Here is a 9,304-nt window from a genome sequence, read left to right as displayed (position 1 = left end):
CCCCCCCCCAACCAACCCAAAACCCAAAATTCACACGCGCTCACCCCCACAAAATAATACCAATTAGAAAAAAATCATTCTGGAATTACAAAAATCTAGACCTTTAGTAGTAGCAGTAATTTGCCCTTTGAGAACCTTTGTTTCATGGCTGAGATAGATTGCTTTAGTTGGATTTATAATAAATGCACTTGCAGAAATACATTTTGATGTGTCTAAGTTTCGGAAAATTACGTGCTTCATGGATTCATTTATCGTTCTTTCAGGAATTTGGAATGAATAACACAGGAATGCCTCAGATAACGTTTGATGCAGTTTCTATAGTTTTCAAAACCATAATGAAAATTTTAGAAATGTGAATAACTTAGCTAATGTTTTCAGTTCTCAAGTCTGATTTGATCGCGACTCTAAGTAAAGAGGTCAAGTCCCTGGACGAAGATAGCTGGATGTTTGATGGACCTCGCTCTCGCATTCACCTGATTTCACGACCTGGTAAATAACTAAACTCATGGGGGGGGGTGTGTGTGTGTGTGCAGTTCTTTCTTTCTTTCTTTCCTTCTTTTATCTCTCTCTTTTTGAAGGAGACTAGCAATAATATGGGCATTATAAATTCTTAATCTGAAAGATCGTTCATGCAGTTTATTTTGTTTGAACTTGTTGAACTCAAAGATTTAGTGAGGACGAAAAGAGAAAAGAATGACCTGGACGATGAATAACATAGAACTTTATCATTCATGAATCTAAATTAGCTATTTACTGAGCATGCTACATTAAAGTAAAATTATCCTTTGAGCTATCAAATCCTAGGAAGAAAAAAAAGTAAGGAATTAATACTACAGTTCCTTGTAGAATTTCGCTACTTAACTAGATTAGGCACAAAAGAAATTGAAATACTATATCCTTCAATATCCTTACAATCCCTATATTCCGGATGGGGCGGGTATGATCTAAAACCTCTTATAATCTGGAAAGCTAGTTTTAAATTTGAGAGGCCTAAAACAATAAGTTTGTGTCTTTCCTTATCGAGGAAGATTGACGCAGACCTAATAAAGGCTGCCTTCTTTTCAAGATTAACGTTTGATGAGAAATAGATAATGATCATACCCAGTGTGGCAGCAATCAGAATTTTTTAAGAAAAACTATAAAGAGAGACAAATTTGTTCACTTTTTAATTTCAAGAAATTCAGAGAAAATGATAAGAGGGTATTTGTGTTGGGGAAGCAATCCATATCTATATATTTTAAGAATGGGAGAATTCCATTGGTCACTTTATTGAACTTCTATTATAAAGCATTTTGGTATTGTTACTCCTCTGAGACCTGAGTATTATCCGAAATTATCATAACCAGTTACTTTCTACAAGTCTTTACACTGAAATTCTTAGTGAAAGTATATGATGTTTTAAACCGTGGAACTTCTTTGCCACAATGATTGCTTGTCAGTTCCTAACATTAGCTACTGTGAACTTTATTGCATGTGTCAATTTGAGCTCGTATGGCATCTTTATTATCTGACATTGATAATCTATTACACCTCTTCAATAACGATATCTGAAAGCTCACAGACATGTAAGTTATTAATTTAGTTATGCCATACGCTTTAAGTGGCCATGGTTGATTATTTAAGTGAATCACTTGACAAAATTTGATGGTTTATAAGAAATGTACTACTAAACTACATTATACATGCGATCATATCAGTTTGTCTTGATACTTGGGTTTCCGCTCTACAACTCCATCGTCGTCCTATATCTTGCCACCCAACCCAGCCGAACCTCATTATTTATCCAGTTCCTCTGCCTCGAGTTCCACCTCGCACCCCCTCCCTTTTTTTCCTCATTCATCACCTTTTATTCCTTTGTCTGTCAACAATTGATGTCTGGTTTTTTGGTATTGTACTCTAAATATAATAAACTAATCGATGAATGATCTCTTTCTCAGGACAGTTGATATTCTGATATCAACTGCCACTATTGTGATGTTGTTTTAAGATTATTATGAAATGTTGTATCTTTTTGTTCTAGTCGTTTTGTTATGTGAAAATTGCATAAACATTGAATTATATGAACTTTTGCAAATAGCAATGTTGATTGAATCATCATTCAAAGATGGGGATTTTGGTTGGGGGGGGGGAGTTCCCATACAAGTTGAATTGTTACATAACTTCTCGAAGTGGTCATAATTGGTATATGTTTTATCAAATCTTCAAATTGATATTATAACCACAACCAAGCACTATACTTTTAGCCATCTCTTTATTTTATGAGCTTTTTCTGAATCTCCTTCCTTCTTCCCAAATTTTGTCATATCCTGAAAAGAAGATAAAAAGAGGCAGAGGCTCGGGTAGTTATCACTATAACTGAGTGTAACGACACAAATTTTTACCTTTGGAATCATTATACATGTACTGTAAAATAATACTTTCATAAATAATAATAAAAAAAATATTATTTGAATGTGAAAGGTTTAAAACAAATTTTAAAGAAAGTACAATAAACATCGTTAAAAAGCTTTAACTACTTAAATCATTATTCATTTTCAACCATGCAAGCACAATCCATCTCTAATCGCCTCGAACCCGCCTCTTTTAACTACCTATAAAATATTTAGTTTATACATGTGAGACATAAATCTCTGTAAATGAGTAATAACGAATTTTCATCTCATATTTAATTACGAAAAATCATAACATACATATGGAGACACGAGAATTAAAATCCGAACTTCGTGGCTATAATTCCTGTGCGTAGCGCACCTTTGAACTTACACATATAGACCCTTATCATAATCATAACTATAATTTTCGTATCATTATGTTCATAACATAAATTTTCATGATTTAAATAATGAAAGGACTATTCGTACTATTACACTTCTCTTTCACTTGATAATTCAAAAGTGATAGAAGAAGCGATTGTTGGAAGGAGATCTTTGAGCCACGTGCCAGGATTTGTGATCGTGTAAGTAAGACTAAATTTAATATGAAAAAGGCAAGAGAAAGAGTAAAGGTGTAGAGATAAATTGATAGAAATAGAGAGGAAGAGTGTAAATAATTGGTGAGGGAAGTCCGTTGTTGATTTTAACTCTTATTTATAGTGCAAGTTCTTGGATCATGTATGAAAAATTGAAAGGAAATGGCTATATGTTAGACATGGTCAAAGCATAATTGGTAAATGACTTTAAAGTTGTCAAATCAATTTCTTTAATCATGTGATCAAATCAATTGACTTCACTTGAATTTTGGTGTAAATAATGCATGTGGTCTAATCAGTTACCTTAGTTTATGTGGTCAAAGCAATTACTTTGCTTAAAATGTGGTGAATAATGTATGTGGTCAAATAATAATCTTTAATCATAGCTAATTGACATATTTACATAAATTTTATTTAACTTCCAAATTAACTCATTACTTAGGCCTTCAAACTATTGGTTAGTAATTAATAAGGTCATAAGACTTTAATAATAGCGCACTTAAGTCCTAATTTTTAATCTAACGACTAGTAATAAAAATTCGGGATATTACATTGAGCAGATCTGAAATGTTTGAAAATATACTTGACACACATTAGTTTCATTTTCATGCTCAGAAATAACCTATCCCTTTTCCATCAAACCTTATGATGCTGTTTTACTTAAATATTAGCACTGCTAGTATCTCCTCTTAACATGTATGCATGAATTGTGTGCATGCATATGCCTATCAATTATTACATACTTGTTACTTCGCAGGTGGTGTTCGACTTAATAATGCAGAAATCTCCAAGCATGATAGGATGGCTCCACCAAAATGATGCCGATATCATTTTCATATATACCTACATGTTGACTTGGTTAGGTGAAACTGGTTTAGCCATTCAGTTGGTGATCTTGATTTTAAATATCCCTTTAGGCAAACTTTTGTGTTTTGCTGAGAGATTGTTGGTGTAATTGTTGTTCTTCCTTTTCATTAACCATAACTGCATCAAAAGGGTAAATAACTGTGTAGAATCTGTTGTTGCATGAAAAATTGCCCATCATATCATGATTCTTCCACTAGGACTCTTTCTACAGCATAATTATTCTAACGCCTATGGGCACATGAACATGGCCACTCCTATCATGGAATTTTTCATAAAGTACAACTCCTTTATTGTTGTTTTCTTTGTTTTGGGAAATAGGTAAGCTTTTTTTCAGTAGAAAATAGAACAGAACTAGAGAGGTTCTGTTTACGTCAAGCCGAGAAATGGAAAATGTAATACACTTTAAAACTTTTCTTCCATTCACTGGTAAACCTGCCGAAAGATATGCTGCATAGTTTGTGGATCAATAAGCAACACATGAATTATCATTGAAGAACGACAACCTGCATTTGGTCATTCATGGGCTGTCATTTGACTAAACTTTGTGCATCTTAACACCTAGTTTTGGCCATTTTATGCTTTCAGAATCTGTCATTGATTTCTTGAAACGATCCCTGATATTTAGTCATTTGCGTGCCCTTTATTTTATGAGCTTTTTCTGAATCTCCTTCCTTCTTCCCAAATTTTGTCATATCCTGAAAAGAAGATAAAAAGAGGCAGAGGCTCGGGTAGTTATCACTATAACTGAGTGTAACGACACAAATTTTTACCTTTGGAATCATTATACATGTACTGTAAAATAATACTTTCATAAATAATAATAAAAAAAATATTATTTGAATGTGAAAGGTTTAAAACAAATTTTAAAGAAAGTACAATAAACATCGTTAAAAAGCTTTAACTACTTAAATCATTATTCATTTTCAACCATGCAAGCACAATCCATCTCTAATCGCCTCGAACCCGCCTCTTTTAACTACCTATAAAATATTTAGTTTATACATGTGAGACATAAATCTCTGTAAATGAGTAATAACGAATTTTCATCTCATATTTAATTACGAAAAATCATAACATACATATGGAGACACGAGAATTAAAATCCGAACTTCGTGGCTATAATTCCTGTGCGTAGCGCACCTTTGAACTTACACATATAGACCCTTATCATAATCATAACTATAATTTTCGTATCATTATGTTCATAACATAAATTTTCATGATTTAAATAATGAAAGGACTATTCGTACTATTACACTTCTCTTTCACTTGATAATTCAAAAGTGATAGAAGAAGCGATTGTTGGAAGGAGATCTTTGAGCCACGTGCCAGGATTTGTGATCGTGTAAGTAAGACTAAATTTAATATGAAAAAGGCAAGAGAAAGAGTAAAGGTGTAGAGATAAATTGATAGAAATAGAGAGGAAGAGTGTAAATAATTGGTGAGGGAAGTCCGTTGTTGATTTTAACTCTTATTTATAGTGCAAGTTCTTGGATCATGTATGAAAAATTGAAAGGAAATGGCTATATGTTAGACATGGTCAAAGCATAATTGGTAAATGACTTTAAAGTTGTCAAATCAATTTCTTTAATCATGTGATCAAATCAATTGACTTCGCTTGAATTTTGGTGTAAATAATGCATGTGGTCTAATCAGTTACCTTAGTTTATGTGGTCAAAGCAATTACTTTGCTTAAAATGTGGTGAATAATGTATGTGGTCAAATAATAATCTTTAATCATAGCTAATTGACATATTTACATAAATTTTATTTAACTTCCAAATTAACTCATTACTTAGGCCTTCAAACTATTGGTTAGTAATTAATAAGGTCATAAGACTTTAATAATAGCGCACTTAAGTCCTAATTTTTAATCTAACGACTAGTAATAAAAATTCGGGATATTACACTGAGCAGATCTGAAATGTTTGAAAATATACTTGACACACATTAGTTTCATTTTCATGCTCAGAAATAACCTATCCCTTTTCCATCAAACCTTATGATGCTGTTTTACTTGAATATTAGCACTGCTAGTATCTCCTCTTAACATGTATGCATGAATTGTGTGCATGCATATGCCTATCAATTATTACATACTTGTTACTTCGCAGGTGGTGTTCGACTTAATAATGCAGAAATCCCCAAGCATGATAGGATGGCTCCACCAAAATGATGCCGATATCATTTTCATATATACCTACATGTTGACTTGGTTAGGTGAAACTGGTTTAGCCATTCAGTTGGTGATCTTGATTTTAAATATCCCTTTAGGCAAACTTTTGTGTTTTGCTGAGAGATTGTTGGTGTAATTGTTGTTCTTCCTTTTCATTAACCATAACTGCATCAAAAGGGTAAATAACTGTGTAGAATCTGTTGTTGCATGAAAAATTGCCCATCATATCATGATTCTTCCACTAGGACTCTTTCTACAGCATAATTATTCTAACGCCTATGGGCACATGAACATGGCCACTCCTATCATGGAATTTTTCATAAAGTACAACTCCTTTATTGTTGTTTTCTTTGTTTTGGGAAATAGGTAAGCTTTTTTTCAGTAGAAAATAGAACAGAACTAGAGAGGTTCTGTTTACGTCAAGCCGAGAAATGGAAAATGTAATACACTTTAAAACTTTTCTTCCATTCACTGGTAAACCTGCCGAAAGATATGCTGCATAGTTTGTGGATCAATAAGCAACACATGAATTATCATTGAAGAACGACAACCTGCATTTGGTCATTCATGGGCTGTCATTTGACTAAACTTTGTGCATCTTAACACCTAGTTTTGGCCATTTTATGCTTTCAGAATCTGTCATTGATTTCTTGAAACGATCCCTGATATTTAGTCATTTGCGTGCCAGCACCTAGGGAGGTATTTAATTTAACAAGAACCGTCGGGTTCAGTTCGATCGGTTCGATTTACCCAGCCCTAATTGAACCGTTGATTTTTAATATATATATATATAATAGTTGAACCGGCTAAACCAGGAATGGGTCATTGGTTTTTCAAAAAATTGGTCGATTTAACGGGTTTTGGGTTGGTTTTAATTAGAGATTTTATTTAATTGGATCGATTTTGGTCTCGATTCTCGATTTTTTCGATTGAAATATCCTGGCCAATTCGATTTTTAAAATATTGATACATCCACTTGTCCTTGTTTTTAATTAGGGGTGGGAGTGGGGTGACCGACTTGCGAGTCAATTGGGAAACTCACGTGAGCCGATCTAGGCGAGCCTAGCATATCTATAACATCCATGACTTTTAAGTCGTGTATGCTAACTTGATCGATCAATGGCGGTGCTGCCATTGCTCAGTCGCAACGGGCAATTCTGCCAATGATTAATTTTATTTATTTATTATTTTATTTTTTTGTTTCACAATTTCAAGTCTATAAATCGCCATATTTGAAATCTAATTTCATCGCAATTTACTTTCAGCATTTTTTTACAATTTCTCTAGCATATCGCTCTCAGTTACCACTTCTCCTAATTTTTCAACTATTTTCACTCTCTTGATTTCACAATCTGTTTAGAGATAAAATGTTGATCCATCAATCTTCATTTTCCTGTTAAAGATTTATTTACACCATAGTAGCTTATTATTAGGTGGAAGATCCACTTATTCCCATGTGTTATTTTGTAATATGAATTCAATTTCGCGATGAACAACTTTGTTCCATTATGAAGTTTCAATAGATGACATAATTTCTTTATAGCTTTGAGGTTCATTTTCTAATAAACGTGTTAGAAAATTAGGCCCAAATGAAATAGTTCTAGACATCTTACTACGACTAAATTCATCTTGATTTATAGATTTTTGATCTACAACGTCTTCATTATCACAGTCTCTTCAGTGATTTTGATTCACTTTGCATGTTATAAAGAAAAATATTTTCAAAAATGTAGCATCCGTTGATCAGTAATTGTATTAACATATACCTCAAGAATTTCAAACTTATGTACAATAAATCTTTGCGCACTACTATTGTAGGTATTACCAATGATTATGCAATCAATGATTTGGATTATATCATAACCTTTTTAGGTTTAGCAATTGTTACTTTGGTCAAATATCTTATACATTTAAGTATTTATAGTTAGATTTTGATCTTTCCACAATTCATAAAGTGCCTTGTGCATTTTTTTGATGAGACAATTTGTCGAGAATATAATTGACAGAGAACAAAGTTTCTCCCACAAGTTCTACTATAATATTGAATTTACGAACATAACATTCATCATTTCTTCCAATGTTCATTTGAGGAGAATAAGGCGCAGTTGTTTGATATATAATTTCATTTTCTAAACAAAATTATTTAAAATATGAAATTATATTCATCGTCTCTATCGCTTTTTATTATTTTAATTTTTTTGCTAAGTTGATTCTCATTCTCTAACTTATTGTGTTTGAACACTTCAATTGTTTTGTCTTCGCTTTTGTGTAAATATACATAGCAATATCAAGTGCTAAGATTCATAAAAGTAATAAATTACTTTTTATCGCTTCTAGTTTGAACAAACTTTAAATCACATGCATTGACGTGAATCAAATCTAGGGATTTGGTATTTCTTTTGCCAAAACAAAAGGGTAATCTAGTCATTTTGGCTTCAACACATATATCACATTTATGATTAGGATCTAAATCACATTTTGGTAATAAACTTAATTTCATTAATCTACACATGTATTAAAATTCACATATCCTAATTGTTTATACCAATTTATAAATAACTTAAGGAAGTAAGTAGAAGATCTAATTTTATTCACAACTGGAGCTACAACATCATTACATTCATTTTAAAAAGCCCCACATTTAGGTAAAAATTTCCTACAAACATATCATTTTTAGCAAGGACAAACTTGCTTAATATAAATACTAACTTAAATTCGTTCTTGCTTAACAGAGAATTAAATACTAAATTCTTATGAATCTTGGGCATATGAAAAATATAATTCAATGTAAGCTACTTCCCACTTGTCTCCTTCAACTTCAGGAGATGCAAAGTTGTTCATATAGAGTTGTTTTTCATGATTCATCGCCTTGTAATTAGAGAACATCCAATGGTTTGCACATATGCGATGAGTACTGTAGCATCCACTCACTAATCCTTAGCATTTTCTACTAAGTTGCATTCAAAAACTATCGTTGAATGATTTATGTCTTGTAGCTTATCAGAATGGTTATCATGATCTATTTGTATTGGCTGGAGAAATTTTTTCCTTCAACATTCTTTAATTTTCAAGAATCTTTGAATCGATGTCCCACTTTCCACAGTTATAACAATTACCTCGAACTTTTTAGAAGCATTCGAAGAACCAATTTGCCCTTTGAAGTCATGCTTCCTCTTTTCATTAACTTTGGAATTTCCTTCCACTTTGTTGGCTTTAGATTCCATCAAATGAAATGCACTACTCATCTTTTCAAATTTCCTGCTGTCTTCTTTCATTCTCAATAAAACAATGAT

The sequence above is a fragment of the Olea europaea genome, chromosome 8 (genome assembly GCF_002742605.1).
Source record: "Olea europaea var. sylvestris chromosome 8, O_europaea_v1, whole genome shotgun sequence".
Lineage (NCBI taxonomy): Eukaryota > Viridiplantae > Streptophyta > Magnoliopsida > Lamiales > Oleaceae > Olea > Olea europaea.
Note: the sequence above shows the minus strand (reverse complement) of the source record.